The sequence below is a fragment of the Dama dama genome, chromosome 29 (genome assembly GCF_033118175.1).
Source record: "Dama dama isolate Ldn47 chromosome 29, ASM3311817v1, whole genome shotgun sequence".
Taxonomy (NCBI): Eukaryota; Metazoa; Chordata; class Mammalia; order Artiodactyla; family Cervidae; genus Dama; species Dama dama.
In genome coordinates, this window is record NC_083709.1 from 19,469,811 (window position 1) to 19,495,439 (window position 25,629).

The window sequence follows — 25,629 nt, forward strand, 5'->3', positions numbered from 1 at the left end:
ATGTGTTATCATGGCTTTGTGGCAGAGATCAGCCACGTTCCAGGCAAGGAGTGAAGCCTGCTGCTGTTCTCAATCTCTCTGCTAGGGCTGCAGTGAGGAGGAAGTTCACATTTTACAGAGAGTTACTGGACAAAAAGCCAGAAAGCAAATGTCCCAAGATTCTAAAGAGAATTAGCAACTACAAATAAAACCCAGCCACCTCCTCCCTTCTCACAAGACTCCAACTTAACATCACTGGATTTAGAATCCACTGAACTTGGGGGGGAAAAGTGGAATGAAGGCAAGAAAGTAAAGGAAATGTTTTCCTTTTCCTAAGACCTCAACTATTAATGTATTTATTCTTGAGAGTCCCTTGGATGGCATGGAGATGAAACCAGTCAATCCTAAAGGAAATCAACCCTGAATATTCATTGGAAGAACTGATGCTGAAGCTCCCATACTTTGGCCACCTGATGCAAAGACCCTATTAACCTGAAAAGAACCTGATGATGTGAAAGATTGAGAGCAGGAGGAGAAGGGGACGACAGAGGATGAGAAGGTTGGATGGCATGACCAACTCAATGGACGTGAGTCTGAGCAAGCTCCGGGAGATGGTGATGGACAGGGAAGCCTAGTGCGCTGCAATCCACGGGGTTTCGACAAGTTGGACAGGACTGAGCGACTGGACAACAATTTACAGTCAATTACTTCTGAAGAAAAAGACATGTACAACAATGACAGTAATAGAAACTATTTCATTTGGACTCATCTTTAAAGATAACTTTACAGAAGTTTATTGTAAAGAAGTTCAAAGCACAGATGAGAAAAAAAAGTATCTCATTACCACTGTCTAATCTTTCTGCATATACTCCTAGTCATTTCTGTATATTTGTCTCTTATAAAAACGGGTTGAATTGTATGCATTTTACAGCTTGTTTTCCAATTAATAAATTGTGACTATCTTTTTGTTGTTGTTGTTCAGTTACTAAGTCATGTCCAACTCTTCGAGACCTCATGGGTTATGACACAGGCAAGAACACTGGAGTGGGTTGCCATTTCCTTCTCCAGGGGATCTTCCCGGACCAGGGATTGAACCTGCATCTCCCGCATCAGCAAGCAGATTCTTTACTGAGACACCAGGGAAGCCCTTGTGACTCTCTTCAGTATGTCGGTACATACATTCCTTTTAACAATAATGGAATTCCTCTGTATTTATAGATTATGTCCTTGAAAGCTGAAGGCAGGAAATTCAAGTTGTTCCTAAACCTTTTCCATTGTAAACGAAGCTGAAATGAACATGGCAGAACTAAGTCTTCTCTGCATGCCTTTAAATACTTCCACAGGATAGCTTTCCAGAAGTAGACTTGCTGGGTCAAAGGGTGGCATTTGGAATGTTTTAATTTAAGCACAAACATCTGTTTTAAATATATTTTTAACTTGTCCTTTGCTTCATTTTTAGTCTCTTTTTTAGTATCAAGACCTATGGCAAATTCATGGCAAGCCCCCTAGGGAGGAAGGCGATGCTCTCCTTATTTATTCTCTTTCTCGCTCTCCTTTTCAGAAGAAACAAAGTCCTTCATTTAGGAAGAGGGAAGGAGTAAAGATGAAAACAAAATAATAATGTTAACCCAGATGAGAAAGACAATTTGGCCCAGTAAAGAAAGACTAACTGGTTAGGGAAATAAAATCCCATCATCAGAGACATATGCAGAGTATTACATAAGGCCTCTAAGATTTACAGGAAATGAAATATGTAGATCCAGTCCTAGCCCTTGAGAACCTTAAAATTTGGTTCAAAAGCAAAATTATAGCCACATATAACAAGTCCACCTACAACAGATAGAAGGGTAGGTAATTTGGTTAACTGAAATAATCAGTCAAAGCAAGAACTATAATGTGGACGACAGGCTGAACATTTTATTTTGGAAGAGTACTTGAAGACATTTATGTACAGAATAGGTCAATTAATTGAAGTTTCATCATGTTTTGGTCAACAGATTCTATTTTCAGTTTCTTTCATTTTCAAATTTTTAAATAAATCAAACATTTTAATGTAAAATTATTTTCTATTAAATAAAAAATTTCCCCAATATTTGTCTTTTCACCTATACCCAGTTCTATTACAATTCTTTTCATTTATTTATAAGATTTTTTTGAAGTGGATCATCTTTGAAGTTTTTATTAAACTTGTTACAGTTTTGCTTCTGTTTTTTATGTGTCGTGGGGTGTGTGGATATGTGGATCTTAAATCTCCAGCCAGGACTGAACCAGCGCCACTCTACATTGGAAGGCAACATCTTAACCACTGAACTGCCATGGAAGTTCTTACAATTCTTGTTAGAAAGTTACCCGTACCCAGTCTTTGCCAAACTTCAACTTGTTTTTATGGAAGCAATTCTCTTTTTAAGCTCCTATCTCATATGGACATCAGTCAGCAAGCCTCACAGACAGAAGAGTGGTTCTCACAAACAGTTTAACCAGAAGTCTGTCACTTCTTTTACACAACACAAGTGGTCCTCAGATCAAATCCAGATGGCAGCCACTCAGTACCCACCCTTATGAGGAGAAATGGGGGAACAAGGGAGCCAAACATATAGCTTCTGGTTTTCTGTGGGCCAATGGTGTCCAGCAGGGGTCCCCAACCTCTGGGATCAAATATCTGATGATCTGAGCTGGAGCTGATGCAATAATAACAAAAATAAAGTGCACAATAAATGTAATGCATTTGAATCATCCTGAAATGATGGATGATCCCTGCCTCTGGTCCATGGAAAAATTTTCTTCCACAAAATTGGTCCCTGATGCCAAAAGGGTTGAGGACCACTGACATAGAGAACAAACTCTAAAGGATTCTCGGGCATCTACAGACCAGGGAGATTTGCATCCTGATAAAGTGTCAGAATCCACAAAGATGTACAAAATCAGCAAGCGTTAGTCACTCAGTCACGTCCGACTCTATGTGACCCCATGGACTGTGGCCTGCCAGTCTCCTCTGTCCATGGGATTCTTCAGGCAAGAATCCTGGAGTGGGCTGCCATTCCCTTCTCCAGGGGATCTTCCTGACCCAAGGATGGAAACTGCACTGCAGGCAGATTCTTTACATCTGAGCCACCAGGCAAACGAAGAACATCTTCACAAGGAAAACACGGGAGGCTATAGATGGTCAGATTCCTGTGCGATAATATAAAAATCGCACTCCACTAGTCTGTTAAAAGTGCTAATATCATGATGAAGAGAAGGCTGCTCTGCACTAAAAGTCAGGAGTTGAGTTCAAGTCCAGTGAGGCCACCATGAATATCTCCGTGGTCTGCACAAGTTACAGGGTTGCTCTGAGCTCCCGCTTCCTAATCTGTCAATTGAAGTGAATTAGTGCAGGATGGTTGTTAAGATCCTCTTTAATCCTAAAGCTCTACTATTTTTTCTTTTAAAAAAACTTTTTGCTGCACCATGCAGATTGTGAGATCTTAGTTACCCGACCAGGAATCGAACCCATGCCACCTCCATCCTAGAAGCACGGAGTCCTAACCACTGGACTGCCCGGAAATTGCCAAACTCTACTGTTTTTAATAGAGGACCAATAAGCATATCCTGGAGAGGGAAATGGCAACCCACTCCAGTATTTTTGCCTGGAAAATCCCAGGGACAGAGGAGCCTAGCGGCACAGTCTACGACATCGCAAAGAGTCGGACACAATGGAAGCCACTTAGCATGCAATAAGCATATAAAAAAGAAAAGCAGTAGACATTAGACTTTCCAGTAGCTTCACAAACCAACGTATAGTCTAAAATCACCTAGTATAATCACATCCTATTTTATTTTACAATTTCATAAATATTTATCAAGTCTCTACACTGCAATGCTGGGGATATTTCACAAAAGAAGAGAAACATCTGCCTTCACGGACCTTACAGTCTGCTGAGAGGTACAGATGATTTAACAAGCAATGAGGATGAAGTGTGATAATTGCTAAGATGGAAAAAAGAGGATATTCTAGCAGAAAGAGTACATACGCAGTATGGAAGGATTTTCTCAATACAGTTATATCAAATGCAAGGTCTACATGAATAAGAAGAGGCTCATTAGGTGGTGGTCTCAGGAGGGGAAATGGTCAAGGTCGGGGGAGCACTGTATGAAAAGGCAGAGCTGGGAGGGAGTTGGCTAGTCTGGCATCTGCAGCTGAACTGCCTGGGATGAGGTATAATGTGCAAAGAGAAGCAGGCAGGAGCTATTTCTTGCAAGGCCTTCCAGAACATAGCAAGGACTTTTGTCTTTAGCTTCCTATCCATTGTGGTTGGGCATCACATAACACTTTCAAAAGATGATCCTGGCTGTGATGTGAAGAACAGGCTGGAGGGCAACAAGACTCAAGACAGAAAATCACAGGGAGGCTGCAGCAGGAATCTGAATGAAAAATGGTACCCGGAACTAGAACACCGGCAGCAAGGATGGGGCCTTCTCAGGGGGCTCAGTGATAAAGAATCCCCCTGCCAATGCAGGAGATGCCAGTTTGATTCCTGGGTCAGGAAGAGCCCATGGAGAAGGAATTGGCAACCCACTCCAGTATTCTTGCCTGGGAAATCCCACGGAGAGAGAAGCTTGGTGGGCTACAGTCCATGGGGTCGCAAAGAGTCGGACATGACTGAGTGACTAAACAACGAGGATTAAGAAAGTGGAACAGGACTTGGCGACTAAGATGTGGGGGAACAGGAGTCAGAAATGATTACCAGACTGCCAGCTTAAGAACCTGGGTAGAAAATTTTCCATTGTGTTTCCTAAGAGAATTGGCTATAAGCCAGGAGTTGCTGGTAGGCGTCATGCCGTCTTTTAGAAAGAAGCTGCCTGAGAACGGAGCCAACACAGAGGAAAACGAAACTAAGGCAGAGACAGTGAAGCTGTTGTGATGTCCTTATTTTATGCCTCTGGACCGGCTATCCCAGATCTCCTTGTTGTTCACTCAGCCGTGTCCGACTCTGCGACCCCATGAACTGCAGCACACCAGGCTTCTCTGTCCATCACTAACTCGCTGAGTTTGCTCACTCTTGTCCATCAAGTCAGTGATGCCATCCAACCATCTCATCCTCTGTCGTCCCCTTCTCCTCCTGTCCTCAATCTTTCCCAGCATCAGGGGCTTTTCCAGTGAGTCAGTTCTTTGCATCAGATGAAGTATTGGAGCTTCCGCATCAGTCCTGCCAGGGAATATCCAGGGTTGATTTCCTTTAGGATTGACTGGTTTGATCTCCTTGCTGTCCAAGTGACTCTCGAGAGTCTTCTCCAGATCTATGACTGGATGTTTTGGACACACGAATCAATTAATTTCCCTTTTGATTTTTTGGTGATGGTAGTGTTTTAGTTGGTTGGTTAGTTCAATCTGAGTTGGGATCTGTGGCTTGTAAACCAAAAGAATTCAGGGAAGAGAGGGGCAATAGGAGCAGAGAGACCAGCATAGAACCACCACTGAAGAAGCAGCACAGGAAGATGAGTCCAGGGAGAAAGAGAGAGGAAAGGAGGAGCCCAGGAAATTGGGCAGAAGAGAAGTTCTCAGAGAAGCATGTGGTTGGTAAAGCTGAATGCTCTAGAGAGATACGGCAGACAAGGACTTAGATATCCATGTTGGGTTTAGCCACAAGGCAGGAGCTGGTGACCTCAGTGAGGACAGTATCAGTGGAGGGATGGGGGTACAATCCAGACTGAAGGGGTGAGGGGCTGAGGTGAGGAAGCAGAACAGAAACAATTCTAAGTCGGGGCGTTGAATTGCCAAGGGGAGGGATGGCGAAGGAGATGCTTTCAGATGGATGAGGTGGGAGGATGTGTAAAGGCTAACAGGGAGGATGCAGGAAGGGGGACAGTCAGCTGGGGGAGACCCTGAGGAGGGAGGAGAGAGAAGGTCCAGAGCTCAGGCTGAGGCACAGACCTAGAGGTTGGCCCCAATTCAAGGGAGGAGCATCTCTTCACTGGAAATAGACAGAAGGAAGTGGGAGGAATTAACTAGACGTCCTGGCGTGGCAGCAGGAACTAGATGGCATGACAGTCTGACAGCCTCCATCTTCTCCACAGAGTAGCCAGCAAGATCCTTTGCTGAGACGGAGGAGAACGGGGGCAGGGTAGGAGGAAGGGTAGGGGTGGAGGCTTAAGGAGAATGCAGGCCGTCTGAAACTTTACCGTGGAGGAGAGAGATGATGAGTGTGTGCTAAGCCACTTCAGTCGTGTCCAACTCTTTGCAACCCCATGGACTGTAGCCCACTGTAGCTCCTCTGTCCATGGGATTTCCCAGGCAAGAATACTGGAGGGGGTTGCCATTTCCTTCTCCAGGGAATCTTCCCAAGCCAGGGATCAAACCGGAGTCTCATGTCTCTTGCATTGGCAGGCGGGTTCTTTACCATTAGTGCCTCCTGGGAAGCCCTAGTGAGAGAGAGAGACTAGGAAAACACAAAAGAACTGACTGGAAGCTATGAGGACCCACTGGATGACAGAAACCAGTTATCATTGCTCCTCAGAAGGAAAGCTATCACAAACCTAGACAGTGTATTAAAAAGCAAAGACATCAGTTTGCCAACAAAGGTCCACATAGTCAAAGCTATGGTTTTTCCAGTTGTCATGTATGGATGTGAGAGTTGGGTTTAGCTGCATAAGGGTTTAGATGATGAAGAAGGCTGCGTGCCGAAGAATCGATGCTTTCAAATTGTGGTGCTAGAGTACACTCTTGAGAGTCCCTTGGACTCTAAAGAGATCAAACCAGTCAATCCTAAAGGTAATCAACCCTGAGTATTCATTGGAAGGACTGATGCTGAAGATCCAATACTATGGCCACCTGATGCAAAGAGCTGAGTCATTGGAAAAGACCCTGATGCTGGAAAAGGTTAAAGGCAGGAGAAGGGGATGACAGAGGACAAGATGGTTGGATGGCATCACCGACTCGATGGACAGGGGTTTGCGCAAACTCCGGGGGATAGTGGAGGCCCAGGTGAGCCTGGTGAGCTGCAGTCCGTGGGGTTACAAAAAGTCAGACACGACTCGGCGATCAAACAAATACCAAACAATGGAGTGGTTTCCCCCAAATTGGGTACATCAAGGAAAGGATGGAATCTGAAAGTGAGTACTGGCTTATACTGAGGCAACTGATTTATAAATGTCCTCTTTCATACATTAAAAAATGTTAGGGTGTACTGGGATAGTTTTCATCACTGACCTAAAAGAGGAACTTTTCAGTTTGCTGATAGGATCCGCAGCTTTTTTGCAGAGTAAACTGCCAATCCGGTGGAGAGAAACCACACGCCTGCCAATTCTCACAAAATGACAGAGTCAGGAGTGGCCGATAAGACGCAGCAGGCTGGAATATGATAATGAATCTGGGTCTAAAATACAAACTGTGCTCGCAAAATAAAGGTCTTGAGATCTCAGTGACTATCTAATCACGGAATCAAAGTGACTGGAACAATGCTGTTAAGACCAGATACAACCACTGCCTTGAACAAATACTAAATACCAAGAGGTCACTAGATAAGGTCCTTTCCAGTATCAAGACAAAAGTTTCAGTTGAGAATGATAAGAGCTCATGTGAGATAACTGTATTTGAAGGCCTCCTCTATGGATCACATTAGTCATTTATAGTTTCAACTTTTATCCTTATATTTAGTTTCATCTCAACAAAGTTTTTGGACCATATTTGTCTCAGCCCCTCCTGAAATGTCTTTTCTGAATCACAATAACCTCTGTCTTCAGAGAGGTATGATGTAAACACTCTGAATAGTGTTTTGGGTAAAAAACCCAAAAAGGTTTTTTTTTGTCTTTCAGAGTTGAGGTGATTTACTACTAAATTATTCAATATTCTTTATAAAGAAAAAACATCCAACCAAAAAAACCAGGCAGCACTTTGCTCTCCAAGGTCTTCCTTGCCTGGTTTTCATTTCTGCCACATTTCTTTGTCTTATTTTTTTTTTTAATATTTGTTTGTTTATTTATTTGGCTTCATTGGGTCTTAGTTGTAGCATGTGGGATCTCTCATTGTAGCGCACAGACTCCTTAGTTATGGCATGCGGGCTTAGTTGCCCTGTGGGAGGTAGGATCTTAGTTCCCTAACCAGGGATTGAACCTGTACCCCATGCAATGCAAGAGAGATTCTTAACCACTGGACCACCAGGGAAGTCCCTATCTACCCCATTTCTGACCTAACATTTCCAGGTTCTTAAGCTGGAAAGTTCTTACCTCCTGGCCCTTCAGAGCACTCTGACTCTCCTCAGCTTTTACATGTCTAGGTTACCATGTGCTAGAAGCAAGGTGACAAACTAAGATTACCTCATTCCTAACCCTGAAGGAGGCATAGACTCAGGAACAATGCCAATACAGAGTGACAGGTGCTGTGATAGGAGGCAAAGGAGGCCAAAAGGTGGATGCTATCCTCTCTTCCAGGATGGGCAGAGTCAGGAAGGCTTCCTGGAGGAGGTGACATTTCAGCAGAGTCTCGAAAGATGAGGATTTCTCCAGTCAGGGAATGTGTGGAAGAGTGAGAAGCAGAGGGAATAGCAGAACATAAAAAAGAAAAAGAGAGAGAGAGAGAGATGGAACAGGCTTACTTCCAGGGGCTATAGGTTGAATTACAGAACACAGGGTGTGGGGAGAGGTCAGAAGATGAGCCTGCACAAGTGAGAAGGGACCAGCGTCTGAGCTGGTCTTAAGAGCAGTTAAGTTTGAACTTTATCCCAGCCCAGGTGTGAATCAATCATTTTTTCCCTTGGCTTAGATTAGATAAGATTAGAATTGTTGAAAAAGAATTTTCCCTAAGCACAAAGGGAAAAGCAAACAAATACAAAACAAAAAGCATAAAAATGAACAGCTCACAGATCCCAGATTTCTTAGCTCCTTCACAAAGTTCCAGCTCCTGATTAGAACTTGTACACAGAGGGCTCAACCCCAGCTCTCTTTTCCCTCCTCCACCCGTCCATGCTGGCACCGGAACAGAACAGTAGTCCCTTTGTCCCCCGTGCAAACAGGAGGCCGATGGGCCCCCTTCTTAATGTTCACCCCGGGCAGTCTGGCTTATACTGAGCTTGACTGAGCTTCTCCAGCGAAACTGCCTCTGGAGGTCTTGCTCTAAATCAGGGGTCAGGAAAGGGCCCTTCCAGTAAAGGGCCACAGGGTAAACAGTTTCAGCTCTGGCTCGGTCATAGGTACTCAATCCTGATGCTCCACCAGGAAAGCAGATGTACACAATGTGTAAACCAAAGGGCCTGGCTGTGTTCCAATTAAACTTTATTTATGGACACTGAAATTTGCTGCTGCTGCTAAGTCGCTTCAGTCGTGTCCGACTCTGCGTGACCCCACAGACGGCAGCCCACTAGGCTCCTCCGTCCCTGGGATTCTCCAGGCAAGAATATTGGAGTGAGTTGCCATTTCCTTCTCCAACGCATGCATGCATGATAAATCACTTCAGTTGTGTCCAACTCTATGCGACCCCATAGACCACAGCCCACCAGGCTCCTCTGTCCACAGGATTCTCTAGGCAAGAATACTGGAGTGGGTTGCCATTTCTCACTGAGATTTGACTTTCATATAATTCTCTCATGAAATATTATTCTTTTTAAAAATCATGTATGTATTTGTTTCATATGCAATTATTTTTGGCTGTCCTGGGTCTTTGCTGCTGCAGGGGCTTTCTCTAGTTGCGGTGAGCGGGGGCTACTCTTCGTTGTGGTACACAGGCTTCTCTCGTTGCAGACCACTGGCTCTAGGGCCCAGGCTCTGCAGTTGGGGTGCACAGGCTTAGTTGCTCCAAGACATGTGGGATCTTCCCAGACCAGGGATCAAATCTGTCTCCTGCACTGGCAGGCGGATTCTTTACCAGCCACCGGGGAAGCTCTCATTTATTTATTTATTTATTTTTAAAGATGTGGCCTTTCGATGTAGATTTTTAGATGAGGAACCATTTTTAAAGTCTTAATTGTAATTTGTTACAATATGGCTTGTTTTACATTGTTTTGGGCCACAAGGGAGGTGGGATCTTAGCCTCCTGCCCAGGGATGGAACTTGCACCCTGTGCATCGGAAGGCAAAGTCCCAACCACTGGACCACGAGGGAAGTCCCTATCATGAAACAGTATTCTTATTTTTTTTTAGCCATTTAAGTATGTAAAACCCATGCTTAGCGCACCAACTGCACAAAAGCAGGCGATGGGCCAGATCTGCCCTGTGCATTAAAGGCACTGATTCCCATGGCAAAGATGTCCTCTTCTCTTTCACGTCATCAGTTTATTATTAAAAGTGATCCTAGTGATACTAGTGGATAACATTCGTTGAGCACCTATGGGTGACAGGTGGTATGTACTGCAGAGAGTCGCTTTGAAGAATAAATAAAAGCATGTCTGTAGAGCACTCAGCATAATGCTTGCTCAGAGGTAAACACGAGCGCTTCCCTGGTGGCTCAGGGAAGCCAGTGAGATTCCACCTGCTGCGGAGAACCTAAGCCCGTGCACCACAACCATCAAGCCTGTGCTCCAGAGCTGGTAGTCCTGCAACAAGAGAAGCCCCCACAATAAGAAGCCATTTCAACTAGAGAGTAGCCCCTACTCTCTGCAACTAGAAAAAGCCTGCACAACAATGAAGACCCTGCACAACCAAAAATAATTTTTTTTTAAAAAGAGGAAACTTAAAAAAAAAAGAGGTAAGCATCATTATTGTCAGTTACTATGGACAAGAGTTAATCAAATCAAATCTAATCTTATCTCAAAGGCAAAGGAGAAAAGGAAAGATATACTCATTTGAATGCAGAGTTCCAAAGAACAGCAAGGAGAGATAAGAAAGCCTTCCTCAGTGATCACTGCAGAGAAATAGAGGAAAACAATAGAATGGGAAAGACTAGAGATCTCCCCAAGAAAATCAGATACCAAGGGAACATTTCATGCAAAGATGGGCTCAATAAAGGACAGAAATGGTAGGGACCTAACAGAAGCAGAAGATATCAAGAAGAGGTAGCAAGAATGCACAGAAGAACTGTACAAAAAAGATATTAATGACCCAAATAACCACGATGGTTTAATCACTCACCTAGAGCCAGATATTCTGCAGTGTGAAGTCAAGTGGGCCTTAGGAAGCATCACTATGAACAAAGCTAGTGGAGGTGATGGAATTCCAGCTGAGTTATTTCAAATCCTAAAAGATGATGCTGTGAAAGTGCTGCACTCAATATGCCAGCAAATTTGGAAAACTCAGCAGTGGCCACAGGACTGGAAAAGGTCAGCCTTCATTCCAACCCCAAAGAAAGGCAATGCCAAAGAATGCTCAAACTGTTGCATAATTGCACTCATCTCACACACTAGCAAAGTAATGCTCAAAATTCTCCAAGCAAGGCTTCAACAGTACATGAACTGAGAACTTCCAGATATTCAAGCTGGATTTAGAAAAGGGAGAGGAACCAACATCTGTTGGATCATAGAAAAAACAAGAGAGTTCCAGAAAAACATCTATTTCTGCTTTACTGATTATGCCAAAGCCTTTGACTGTGTGGATCACAACAAACTCTGGAAAATTCTGAAAGAGATGGGAATATCAGACCACCTGACCTGCCTCCTGAGAAATCTGTATGCATGTCAAGAAGCAACAGTTAGAACTGAACATGGAACAACAGACTGGTTCCAAATCAGGAAAGGAGTACATCAAGGCTGTATATTGTTACCTTGCTTATTTAACTTATATGCAGAGTACATCATGAGAAATGCTGGGCTGGATGAAGGACAAACCAGAATCAAGATTGCTGGGAGAAATATCAATAACCTCAGACATGCAGATGACATCACCCTTATGGCAGAAAGTGAAGAGGAACTGAAGATCCTCTTAACGAATGAAAAGGCTGGCTTAAAACTCAACACTCAAAGAATGAAGATCACGGCATCTGGTCCCATCATTTCATGGTAAACAGATGGGGAAACAATGAAAATAGTGACAAACTTTATTTTCTTGGGCTCCAAAATCACTGCAGATGGTGACTGCAGCCATGAAATTAAAAAACACTTGCTCCTCAGTAGAAAAGCTATGATAAACCTAGAGAGCATATTGAAAAGCAGAGACATTACTTTGTCAACAAAGGTCCATCTAGTCAAAGCTATGGTTTTTCCAGTAGTCATGTATGGATGTGAGAGTTGGACCATAAAGAAAGCTGAGCTCCAAAGAATTGATGCTTTTGAACTGTGGTGTTGGAGAAGACTCTTGAGAGTCCCTTGGACTGCAAGGAGATCCAACCAGTCCATCCTAAAGGAAAGCAGTCCTGAATATTCATTGGAAGGACTGATGCTGAAACTGAAACTCCAATACTTTGGCCACCTGATGCGAAAAACTGATTCATTGGAAAAGACCCTGATGCTGGGGAAGACTGAAGGCAGGAGGAGAAGGGGACAGCAGAGGATGAGATGGTTGGATGGCACCACCAACTCGATGGACGTGAATTTGAGCAAGCTCTGGGAATTGGTGATGGACAGGGAAGCCTGGTATGCTGAAGTCCATGGGGTCTCAAAGAGTCAGACACGACTGAGCGACTGAACTGATAATGATAGACAAGAGGCACCTCCGTTGCAAGTTTGGGATGTACTTCCCTGGTAACCCAGGGGTTAGGAATTTGCCCTGTAACGCAGGGGACGTGGGTTTGATCTCCTCTTGGGGAACTGAGATCCCACACACCACAACTACTGAACCCACACGGAACAACTAGAGACGTGCTTGAAGGGCCTGAAGAAATAAATAAATTGTTTTTTAAAAAGGAGGGAGGGGTGTGGCAGTCATTATTTGAATGAATTGGAAAAACCTGAATGATACTATGGATTTTTTTTTTTTAAGTTGGAAAAAACATGACATCGGATATCTTGATAATAAACATAATAATAACTGACAAAATTGCTAACTACTATTATCATTGTTTATGACTGTTTATACATCTTATCTCTGATCAGTAAAACGACTCATACAAGGCAGATATTAGTAGCCCATTGAAGAGCAGAAAAATAAAGGAGTTTGTGAAATCACAGAGCCAGCAAGCAGCAGAGCTAGGATTTGAAGCAGCTTTATCTGACTTCAAGGACCACGCCTTTCCACCACAGCACAACCTCCTGTTTAGTTTATGAGAAGTAAAAACCACTGGCTTGGTAGTTGACCAGCAGCAGGAATGATGATCCCCAGAGCCTGCCATCTTGTGTCAAGATTGGCACAGGACTCCTTCTATTCTTCCTTCAAAGCTTAAATGCCTCTTGGACCACTTGGCTCTGGTTTCCTGCCAAGAGATCCTCTACCTCATGAGAACAGTGCAAATGACCAAGCTCAAAGGACAATTAGATCTTTTCCTGCTCAGGTGTCCAATCAGCCCCCTCTTCTCCAGGTCCCTCTGATGACTCATCCTTAGGGAACTTCCTGAAAGTGACTGTCTGGGAATCCCACCGCTACAGCATTATAACAGAAAAATACTTTCCATGCTCAGCGCTGACTCCAGATGGTTTCCACCAAAGGTAAAATCCATTCATCTGCATGACATCTTCAGAGCTAACCACAAAACGTTATTGAAGATGTTGTCCACAGCTTCGAGACTGTATTCCAGGGAACCCGAGAGGTAAATCCTTCCCTGAGTTTAGTTCCAGGGTAAAAATGGTCTCCTCTAGAGTGGAATCTGCTCCCTGAGTTTAGTTCCAGGGTAAAAATGGTCTCCTCTAGAGTGGAATCTGTATACTTTATCTTGCTAGAATAATAAAATGATGTAACTGTAGCTGTTTCCTTTATATCATGACTTCCAAGAAATGTAAAACCAAACACTGTGCCAAAGTACCTCCTCTCAGATGCCCAGTAGGACCCACTTCCGCCTTGCTGCTAGGACCATTCTCATTTTATATTTTGAAAAAAGGCTCAGACAGACAGTGTGTCTCCTACAGGTCAGGCACCCTACCTCTCTTGATGCACCCTTCCTCCCCACATCATTACAAATCTAGTGCTTGTTTTACTAAACTACCCCAGAGTCTTATTTTTAAAGCTATGCTTTGGGCTAACCTGGTGGGTCAGTGGTTAAGAACCTGCTCTGCAATGCAGGGGACACCGGTTTGATCCCTGATCTGGGAAGATCCCACACGCCTCAGGACAATTAAGCCAGTGCACCACAGCTACTGAACCTGAGCTCTAAAGCCTGCAAGCTGCAGCTGCTGAAGCCCACGTGCCCTAGGGCCCGTGCTGGGCAGCATGAGAAGCCACCGCAGCGGGAAACCCAAGCACCGTAACTAGAGAGAAGCCCCGATCTCCGAAACCAGAGAGCGCCCTCAAACAGAAAAAAATAAATAGACAAAAGAAAAGTACCTCTAATAAATAAATAAAGTTATGCTTTACCTTGTATTCTAACCTCAAATCTCCTGGAAGCAGACAGAACCAAATACTCTGGACTTTTTAATAGGCTCTAGTCACATTTCTGCACATAGTTATGAATAGCCAACCAGGCTTTATCCTTTGGCTCACAAGATGAGGATGTCGGTCCATAAACGTTGGGCTTTTTTCCAGATTGCACTGTCTTCCACATCACTCTCTCTTTTTGTACCACTGCCTGTCTCCATGTATTGCTCTTTTGATCTACTTTTTCTGGATTTCTGCTGTGGGCATCACTCTAATCCTCCATGCAGGCATTAAAACTCCAGGCAACACCATACTATATAAAAAAAAAACCCTAAAGACTCCACACGAAACTACTACAGCTAATAAATGAATTAGGCAAAGTAGCAGGACACAAGAATACCATTCAGAAATCGGTTGCATTTCTTTATACTGACAATGAAATATCAGAAAGGGAATGTAAAAAAAAGCAAGACCTTTTAAACTCTCACCAAAATAAAATACCCAGGAATAAACCTGACCAAGGAGGTAAAAGACATATACACTGAGAACTTGAAAACATTAATAAAAGAAATTAAAGAGGAGTCAAAGAAATGGAAAGATATATGATGCTCTTGGGCTGGAAGAATTAATATTGTTAAAATGGCAATACTACTCAAAGCAATTTTCAGATTTAATGTGATTTCTATCAAATTACCCATGATATTTTTCACAGAACTAAAGCAAATAATCGAAAAATTTACATGGTACTATAAAAGACCCAGAATTGCAAAAGCAAATCTGACAAAGAAACAAAGCAAGAGACATAACTCTCCCAGACTTCAGACAATACTACAAAGCTACGGTAATCAAAACAGTATGGAACTGGGTTTAAAAAACAGACATACAGATCAATGGAACAGAATAGAGAACCCAGAAATAAGCTCACACACCTATGGTCAATTAATCTTCCACAAAGGAGGCAAGAATATAAAATGGGAAAAAGACAGTCTCTTCAGCAAGTGTGTTGGAAAATCGGACATCTGTATATAAGTCCATGAGGTTAGAACACACCCTCAAACCATACAAAAAAGAAACTCAAAATGGCTTAAAGACTTCAGCATGAGGCATGACCTGTAAAACTTCTAACAGAGAGCTCAGGCAAAACATTCTCTAACATAAACTGTGCCATTGCTGTCTTAGGTCAGTCTCCCTAGGGCAAGGCAACAGTAATAAAAGCAAAACTAAACAAATGGGACCTAATCAAACTTACAAGCTTCTGCACAGCAAGGAAAACCATAAAAGAAAAAGAAAAGAAAAGCTACAGAATAAGAGAAAATATTTGTAAATAACATGACTGACAAGGGCTTAATTTCCAAAGTATACAAACAGTTCAAAGAACTCAACCAAAAAAACAAACCATCCACCAAAAATGAGCAGAAGACCTTAAGAGACATTTCTCCAAAGAGTTTGAAATATAGATGACCAGTGGGCTTTCCAGATGGTGCTAACCCGCCTCCCACTGCAGGAAACGTAAGAGAGGCAGGTTCGATCCTGGGTCGGGAGGATCCCCTGGAGCAGGGCATGTCAATCCACTCCAGTGTTCTTGCCTGGAGAATCCCATGGACAGAGGAGCCTGGTGGGCTACAGTCCATGGTGTCACAAAGAGTTGGACATGACTGTGTGTAACTGAGTCACCTTGCTATATAGCAGAAATTAGCACAACATTGTAAACCAGCAATACACAGGCCATGCCCACACTTGGCCTACACCAGGGGCGAGGCCCATGAGCTGGACTCACTGCTTCTGCATCTGCAGCCCCTGGACACACCTCAGGAGACTAATCTAGGGCTGAGCGGCCTCTTCATTGGAATTGCAACTCTCCTAGGCATCTGGAACCTCCCATTTCACCTCAAATCACCTCCCCTCCAGCTCTACCTGTTCCCCTATTGACCTTTCCAGGAATCAATGAAGGTTTATGTAACTTAGGACTTTATGTCCAGGGAAACTGGCAGAGCACCAAGAACAGAGCTGGCAGATGTTGACTGCTAGACAGAAACATGGGAAACTGGAGAGGGATTCTGACACAACGAAGGCCCTCAAATATTCAACATCGAATGAACGAATCGACCGACAAACTCTCATTTATCACCGCCTCCCCACCTTGATACCTAGACAAAGCCAGCAAGCAAACCCCAAGTTCTAAGCACCCAGATTTCTTCAAGGATTGGAGTCCTACGAATTTGCTGCAGTAAGTGTGATAACAATGCAAAACCTGATTTCTCTTTCTGCTTAAAAAGAAAGCCAGATCACACCTCCGCCTGCCCAAAGAGCTTCCTTATAATGACCAGGCATGACTGTTTGGCAGAGGCCATGTTTTTGCTTTGTTCAGTGACTCTGGGCAAGTCACTTGCTCAATGAGACTTTTTAATTTATTTGCAAAATACACGTACAATTGACCATTGCATCGTTTTTTAAATGGACGGTTCAGAGTCATTAAGTACATTCACATTGCCGTGCAGCCATCACCACCCTCCATCACCAGAACTGTTTATATCTTCCCAAACTGAAACTCTCTAACCATTAAATAGCAACTTCCCATCCCCACTCCGCCTGTCCTGGCAACCACCATTCCACTTTCTGTCTCTATGAGCCTGACTGTCTAAGTAGCATCACACAGTATTCTCCCTTTTGTGATTGGCCTAATGCACTGAACATGATGTCCTCAAAGTTAATCCATGTTGTAGCCTGTGTCAGAATTTCCTTCCTTGTAAGACTGAATAATGCTTCACTGTAGGTACAGACCACATTTTGTTTACCCATTCTTCTATCAATGGACACCTGAGTCGTTCCCACCTTTTGACTATTGTGAATAACGCTGCTATGAACACAAGTGTACAAGTATCCAAGTCCCTGCATTCACTTCTTTTGGGTGTACGCCCAGAAGTGGAATTGCTGGATCACATGGTAATTCTACATTTATTGTTTTGAGGAACCACCATACTGTTTTGTTCAACGGGAATTTTAAATGCAGAGACAGAAGCACTTAAGGAGCTGGGCACGGCAGTCCTTTCCCCAAGCTGATTCCTGAGAGATGTTGCCCGGGTGCAGATCTGCCCAGAAGGTTGTCTTGCCTCATTTTCTAGAGGAGAAGGACCCATCTGTTGTTTGGAATAAGTCCTGCTTTCCACCCTGGACCTGGGTCTGAGCCTGACCCTGCCTCAGTATCCACTTCTGTAAAGTGGGTCAATAATACTTAATTTACAGGTTTTTTATAAGGGTCAGGGATGAGGCACAAAGCAGGGAGGTAAGAATTTAGAAAATGAAGATGTAGGGACTTCCCTGGTGGTTTCAGTGGCTAAGACTCTGTGCTCGAAATGCAGAGGGCCGGGGTTCAATCCCTGGTCCGGGAACTAGATCCCACATGCCTCAACTAAGAATTCACAAGCTGCAACTAAGAATTCGCATGGCCAAATAAATGTTTTTAAAAAGAAAAAGAAAGAAAAGAAAATGAAGATGTGAATCTCACCGTACTGACTGCAAAGGGTGGTTGTGAAAACCAAAGTAACAAATGACAGAGCTGGAAAGGGTCATGCATTCTACAGCTCTCCTCATTTCTTTCTTTTGCTCCAGCTTCCTGCCCCCTGGCCTCTTGAGTCCCTCCTCCACTACAGATTCAGAGTGAACTCTCTATAGCAGACAGGTTCCTGCCCCTCCCACTTAGGTTTTTACCCTTTACCCTTGCTATGCCTTTCTTTCTTCAGTCCATTTCTCAGATCTTGCCACTTTACCCCTAATTTATTTGGCTGGACCAGGTCTTAGTTGCAGCAAGTAAGTATTTTCAGTTGGCACATGCAAACTCTTAGTTGTGGCATGTGGGATCTAGTTCCCTAACCAGGGATCAAACCCTAGTCCCCTGCATTGGGAGCACCAAGTCTTAGCTGCTGGAATACCAGGGAAGTCCCACCCCCATGGTCTTCTTAATGCTTGTCCCTCCACCTACAGCACCCTTCCTCCAATCCTAGCTAAAGCCAGTCATCCTTTAATTACTAATTTCTGACATTTCCAGAACTTTTCTGGCTCTACCAGACTAGATTCGGGGCCCACGGCACTGGAAACAGAGATCTATCACCATGTCAAGCACACGCTTCACTATAACCGTCTGTGGGTTGATTTCCCCAACTAGATCAGCTCCTCAAAGTCAGGGGTTTAGATGACTCATCTCTGCATTTCCGGTCTTAGCACAGTGCCAGGCTGTTTACTGAACAAATAGATGACTATAAAAACAGGGTGGCATTTTTATTGTAAGAAAGTTGAAATAGTTCACATATGATTAACTCTTGAGTTAATCAGAATAACTGCTTCTGTAGTTTCATACTACATGACTATTATAGAATAATTAGTATTACTATGAAATGGGGCATTTTTTAAAAATTGGCACCATGTTCTCTGAGATCTGCTCTTACTGAAGTGGATCAATGATGAAAATAGCCAAATCTGAGCATCAGAAGACCTTTTAGTCTACCTGATACATGATCTCTGTAGTTCAGAGAAGCTAAAGAATTTAAAATAAAGTGTGTGTGTGTTTGTGTGTGAGTAAAGGTGACAGTAGATTACTGAGAACTTTATTGATGGGTGAGTGTGTGTGTGTGTGTGTGTGTGTGTGTATGAAAGGCTGGAAAAAAAAAGAAAAAAAAAATTGGCACCATGAAGGATGGAAACCAAAGGGTACTTTCAAGGTACTTTTGAATTCCTCAAGTCTGCACAGTTCTGAGAGATGCTTTCCTTTTCCCAGCATCTGAGAAATATTCTGATTTCTACGTTCATAGTCATGATGACACGACCCCTGATAAGAAGTCATCCCAAAGCTATTTCTCATCAGTGTGTGAAAACAGTGAGAACACTGGCATTTAGCTCAGTTTAGTCGCTCAGTCGTGTCCGACTCTGCCACCCCATGAACCGCAGCACGCCAGGCCTCCCTGTCCATCACCAACTCCCAGAGTCCACCCAAACCCATGTCCATCGAGTTGGTGATGCCATCCAGCCATCTCATCCTCTGTCATCCCCTTCTCCTCCTGCCCTCAATCTTTCCCAGCATCAGGGTCTTTTCAAATGAGTCAGCTCTTTGCATCAGGTAGCCAAAGTATAGGAGTTTCAGCTTCAACATCAGTCCTTCCAATGAATATTTAGGACTGATCTTTAGGATGGACTGGTTGGATCTCCTTGCAGTCCAAGGGACTCTCAGGAGTCTTCTCCAACACCACAGTTCAAAAGCATCAATTCTTTGGTGCTCAGCTTTCTTTATAGTCCAACTCTCACATCCAGACATGACTACTGGAAAAACCATAGCCTTGACTAGATGGACCTTTGTTGGCAAAGTAATGTCTCTGCTTTTTAATATTCTAATATTCTTGGTCATAACTTTCCTTCCAAGGAGTGTCTTTTAATTTCATGGCTGCAGACACCATCTGCAGTGATTTTGGAGCCCCAAAAAATAAAGTCTCCCACTGTTTCCCCATATATTTGCCATGATCTTAAGTTTTCTGAATGTTGAGCTGTAAGCCAACTTTTTCACTCTCCTCTTTCACTTTCATCAAGAGGCTCTTCAGTTCTTCGCTTTCTGCCATAAGAGTGGTATCATCTGCATATTGAGGTTATTGACTCTGCAACCCCATGGACTATAGCCCTCCAGACTCCTTCTGTCCATCAGATTTCCCAAGCAATAACACTGGAGTGGGTTGCCATTTCCTTCTCCAGGGGATCTTTCCAACCCAGGGATCGAACCTGTGTCTCCTGCACCGTAGGGGGATGCTCTACCACCTGGGCCACCGTTAATCAGCTCCTATTAAGCTTCAAATGGTGCACGCTAGTTCTTACGGGTGTTGGCAATTATTAATTAATTATTAATAACTTTTGATTTTATTGTTGAATTGTAAACATTTATTTATTTGGCTGCATCGAGTGAGTTCAGTAGCTGCGGTGCTCAGGCTTAGTTGCTCCAAGGCATGTAGGATCGTAGCTCCTCCAAGCATCAAACTTGCCTCCCCTACATTGCAAGGTAGATTCTTAACCACTGGACCACCAGGGAAGTTTCCTCAGGTTTTGATTTTTATCTCTAGGGTTTATTGCCACTAACTGAGGAACTCAGGTGAGAATCACTAACGTAGACTAGCTAAGACCATTTTTTTTTCTTGCTTTTAACCTTTTAAAGATTTGCATCATTTTACTCACAAATACACAAATACACTCACAAATATCTAATGCTAGATATGGAAAATATTTTCCAAGTAGAAAATATGATACATAATGAGAAATTCATAATTTTATATTTGATGGAGAACTGACTCTTCTGGAAGAACATACCCACACATGGTGTTAAGGATCATTAAGAATTTCTACTTAAAGATTTAGAATCCTAACAACTCCTAGACTTACCTTCTTTCCTTCGGTGGACACAGGTGAGGTGCTAGCAGTTTGAAAGAGCTTTCTTATTTTTGATTATCTCAAAATAAAAGGTCTGTCTAGTTTAAAAAAAAGGGGAGGGGGGAATCTGTGTTCCTTCTACTTTTAGAAGGAAAGTTTATCTTTCCAAACTTCTCAGAGGCAGAAATGTTTTAGACCCAAGCTTACTTGATTTCCCATCTGCCTTTTATTATCAGCTACTTGGTTAATTACAGTCATCTGAAGAATATATCATTCAGATGGTTTTCCTAGTTACGATCTTTATTACTAACCAATAAATGAAACTGCTTGGATTTCACAAGTAAAGTAAAATCAACCAGTTGATATTTACTGGGTGAGGGTTTTAAAGAAAAACAGACCTTTAAAACTATGATTTATTTTGCACTGAAGTTAGGGATCAGGGCACTAAAGTGCTTTTCTAAGCCTTTAGAAGTGGGGAAAGGAGGAGTCACTTTAGACTTGCAGGTTTCACATTGGAATTACTTCAGATCGGCATTTTAACCAAGGGGAGCACTGGGGTAACAGAAAGTAGACCGAATGGGTTGAGCCATGCAGTGTGACCAAGAAACAGGCTGAGGACGACAGACCTCCAACAAGCTTAAGCTGTCTCAGGTGCCCGCACATTCCAGCTCTTTCTATCTGCCGAACTTCGCTTTTTTGAAAACCTGGGATCTCCAAACGAGGGTCAGCTGTACTGAGGAGCTCCGGGGTGCGGCGGCACGGACCGTTAGGAAGCAGTGTCCTGGGGAATAGAATTTGAGGGCACCCACTGGCTTAGATCCCAGGATTGCTATCTCCTGGTGGCTACCAGGTGGCGGAGGCGGGCACGAGACAGACGCCTCTAACTCCCTGAAACAGCGAGGACTCGAGATCCCTACTCACACCAAGTACATTTAATTTTTCAGGAGTTTTTACATAGGCACACATCTTAAGAAACCAGCCTACACCCATAAAAGTTCTCACGCATTCTAACCCCACCCGCTAGTTAGCATCCCTTCATAAGGCAGGAGAGATGAACCTAGAGCTTGAAATTACCCTGGCACGAGCACCCCAAATCAGGCCTCCCAAAGCCCAGCGGAGACTGGAGGGCACCGGGAGAATGGGACAGAAGCAAGAGTTTTAAATTCTTCGGAGCGAAACTAGTTGCTCCATCCGTAAATTTCAGCAACGTTACGGCTTCTCCGGTTAGCAACAGCTAAGATTTCACAGCCCACCCCACAACCAGGAAAAAATAGGATGGCCCGGAAGAGCCCCCCACTACCTTACTACAGCGCCAGCTGGACAGGTCTCCGAGGCCGGGAACGTGCGACCGGAGACCGGACGCTGCCCGCAGGAGAGGCGCAGCGGCGGGCGGCGGAGGCCAGAGCTGAGGCTCTGGCCCCGCCCCTATAGCGCCCCGCCCCCTGGACGCCCCGCCCCTCGGCCGTCTGCAAACCCTAGGGGCTCGGCCGCCGCAGCCGCGGCTCGGTCACCTCTGGACCACCTCCAGGTGCATTGTGGGAAGCCGGAGCCGCCGCCGAGCCTGCGCTGACCCCTGGCGGGCGCATCCGACAACTACCCCAGGGCTGGCGGGGCCATGTGCGGGAACCGGCCGAGCGGGGGGAGGCGCCGGGCGCTCAGGGGGACCACAGGCAGCTAGTGCTGGTTGCCTATTGCTGCACATCCCAAAGATGAAAATAATTGATGCTTTCAAAGTGCCTAGGGCCCCCTCCCGGGTAGTGATATAAGTGAAAAACTAAGCAACTGTCAGTCTCGGAAAAGCTTTTAAAGTTAGGAAGAGTCATTTTGAAATCATAAAACTAAAAAAATAAATAAATAAAAATAAAATCATAAAACTAAATACCATGAAGATTATGGAAAAACCTGCACAGTTAGTTTTTAGTTCTGGTGAAACCACAGGTCAGCTCAATCTGTCTAGAGAGTAACAGTAATACGGAACATAGACTATAAAAGTGTGTAATCCAGGACTTTTTCTTCTTGGTATACACCTCAAGGAAACAGTTCAAGTGGGGTAAAAATAAATCATACAAAAATATTCACAGTGACAAATTAGAAAGCAACGAACAGCTAAAAATACGTGAAAGGCATAAAAATAATACATGTGTGTGTTAGTTGCTCGGTTATTTAATAAAACAACCTCGGCTCAGGGATCGAACCCAGGTCTCCTGCATTGCAGGCAGATTCTTTGCCATCTGAGCTAATACCATCTTTTTAAAAAATAATATGTAGCTACTTATATAAAAATATTAATATCACTAGCTAGAAATATTTCTATCAAATGTTAAAAACACAGAACCCAAGAAAGCACATGGCCTGTGATTCTATGTGAAAATATATGTGTTAACAAGTGTGAAAATAACCTTGGGAACAATGTATGTCTTAATATGTCTTAAGGCTTCCCTGGTGGCTCAGTGGTAAGGAACCTGCCTGCCAGTGCAAGAGATGCAGGTTCGATCTCTGGGTGGGGAAGATCCCTTGGAGGAGGAAATGGCAACCCACTCTAGTATTCTTGCCTGAAAAATCCCATAGACAGGGGAGCCTGGCAGGCTATAGTCCATAGGGTCCCAACAAGTTGAAAGACTAAGCATGCATGCAAGGTTGTTTTATCTTTGCTAAACAACTTTTTAAACATTCCTAACTTGTGGGGGACTAGTTCTACTTTTGAATGGAACTGCAGTATTTTAGTTTCCCTTCACGTTACATGATACAGAAAAAATTCTGAGGTTTTAGTGAACCAAGACAGTTTTGCTTATCTGCAAACCCTGATGTGGCGCAAAACAAAAGTAAATTTATTAGGGGGTGTATTAGTTTACTAGAGTTAAAACTACCACTGACTGTATACTGTCTCACAGTTCTCAAGGCTGAACATCTGAGATCAAGGTATTGGCAGGACTGATGCCTTCTGGGAGCGGTGAGGGGTTTGTCGTTCAGTCACCAAGTCATGTCCAACCCTTTGCGATCCCATGGATGGCAGCACGCCAGGCTTCCCTATCCTCTACTATCTCCTGGAGGTTGCTCAAACTTACGTCTATTGAGTTGGTGATGCTATCTAACCATCTCATTCTCTGCCACCCTCTTCTCCTTTTGCCTTCAATCTTTTCCAGCATCAGGGTTTTTTCCAATGAATTGGCTCTTCGCATAAGGTGGCCAAAGTATTGGACCTTCAGCATCAGTCCTTCCAATGAATATTCAGGGTTGATGTCCTTTAGGATTGACCAGTTTGATCTCCTTACTCTCCAAGGGATTCTCAAGAACTTCCCAGCACCACAATTCAGAAGCATCAATTCTTCTGCACTCAGTCTTTTTTATTTAGTAATCCTGTATATAGTCTCAAACATATCAAAACCCTGTCAACTTGAACACAGTAAACCCGAACTGATTACAGCATTCTTCTTTCTGTCCTCTAACACCTTTCAGGCTTTCCCAGTGAAACCAGAGATATTAATGGAAGAAGACAGCCTTTAGCTTCACAGATAGTAGATCAGATGTGTCTGACCTCCTGCAGGAAGGGCTTGGAAAAGGTGTGTCCATGTGCCCAGGGAGGAAGGCGCCATCTCTTTCATTTGTGCCTCAAGAACAAGGTCAGAGAGGCTGTGGGTGGAGAACTGTAAGCAGGATCTCATCACTGGAAAACACACACAAACACCCTCCTGTGAGGAACTCAACTCTCGTTCAGGAGGTCGATAAGAGCCTCAGCTTGGGCATGTCAACAAAAAAAGATGCACAGTTTGAGAGCTGTTAAGTTTTCTTGGGGGAAAAATGAGGACTGTAGCCCAAGAGGCAGCATCTCAGATAGCTCTGAGAGACTGCTCCAAAGAAGTAGTGGGGGGAGGTCAATATATAAGGTTTTGGTGAAGGGGGAGTTCAATACCATTAAGCACTCATTTTACAAAAGGTTTTGTGCTAGTCATGAGGATCTGATGTCACCATGAAGGGATTTAGTGCTTCTCTAGATGTGAGGAGATGCAAGGATTGAGATCATAAAATCTGTTCCTAAAATCATCCATCACTTAATGACAAATAGGTGGGGAAAGAATGGAAACAGTAACAGGCTTTATTTTCCTGGGCTTCAAAATCACTGCAGATGGTGAGTATAGCCATGAAATTAAAAGACACTTGCTCCTTGGAAGAAAAGCTATGACCAACCTAGACAGACTATTAAAAAGCAGAGATATTATTTTGCCAAGAAGGTCTGTCTAGTCAAAGCAATGGTTTTCCAGTAGTCATGTATAGATTTGAGAGTTGTACCATAAAGAAAGCTTGAGTGCCGAAGAATCGATGCTTTTGAACTGTGGTGTTGGAGGAGACTCTTGGAGAGTCCCTTGGACTTCACGGAGATCAAACCAATCAGTCCTAAAGGAAATCAGTCCTGAATATTCACTGGAAAGACTGATCCAGTCTTCCTGAGCTGAGCCAGCGTCTCCCAATTCATCTCACTACAAGGTTTCGACAAGAAGCTTAAAATCATTACTGAGTCCTGCCTTCTACTTTTGGAGATGATGGGGACCCAGTAGATCTCTGAGAGAACAAAGCCCTAACGCCTCCAATTCCATCTATTTGTTTGTTAGTTCTTCTAAAGGAACCAGAAGCCCAATTAGAGGATACTGATAAAAACAACTGACTCTCCAGGAAAAAAAAAGCTCTAATTCATGGTGTTTGCAGATTTCTGTGGTGTAAATAAAACTGAGCAGAACCCTGTGGGGCTCCTGGGCATAGAAACCTTTCTGTGTCCTCCTTTCTTGTTTGTAGGAAATGGGCTTCAGCCTCCGTGAGAGTGAAAGTGAAAGTCACTCAGTCCTGTCTGACTCTTTGTGACCTGGAATTCTCCAGGCCAGAATGCTGGAGTGGGTAGCCTTTCCCTTCTCCAGGG

The 25,629-nt window shown here is 43.7% G+C and overlaps 1 protein-coding gene and 1 non-coding gene across 3 annotated transcripts in view; one reads left to right on the forward strand and one right to left on the reverse strand.

Annotated features, from left to right (window-relative positions):
• The window catches only part of EXTL3 (exostosin like glycosyltransferase 3), a 125,189-nt gene extending 103,087 nt beyond the window's left edge, over window positions 1-22,102 (reverse strand). The window contains exon 1 of one of the 2 annotated variants that reach the window (XM_061132682.1): window positions 22,021-22,102. The gene's annotated coding sequence lies outside the window, so the exon portion shown is untranslated. The remainder of the gene's footprint in view (window positions 1-22,020) is intronic. The other variant, XM_061132680.1, reaches the window with a different exon arrangement.
• On the forward strand, window positions 18,771-18,850 carry LOC133049009 (small nucleolar RNA U2-19). The gene has a single exon (XR_009691174.1). It is a non-coding gene; the product is annotated as a small nucleolar RNA U2-19 (small nucleolar RNA).
• Window positions 22,103-25,629: the final 3,527 nt, after the last annotated feature.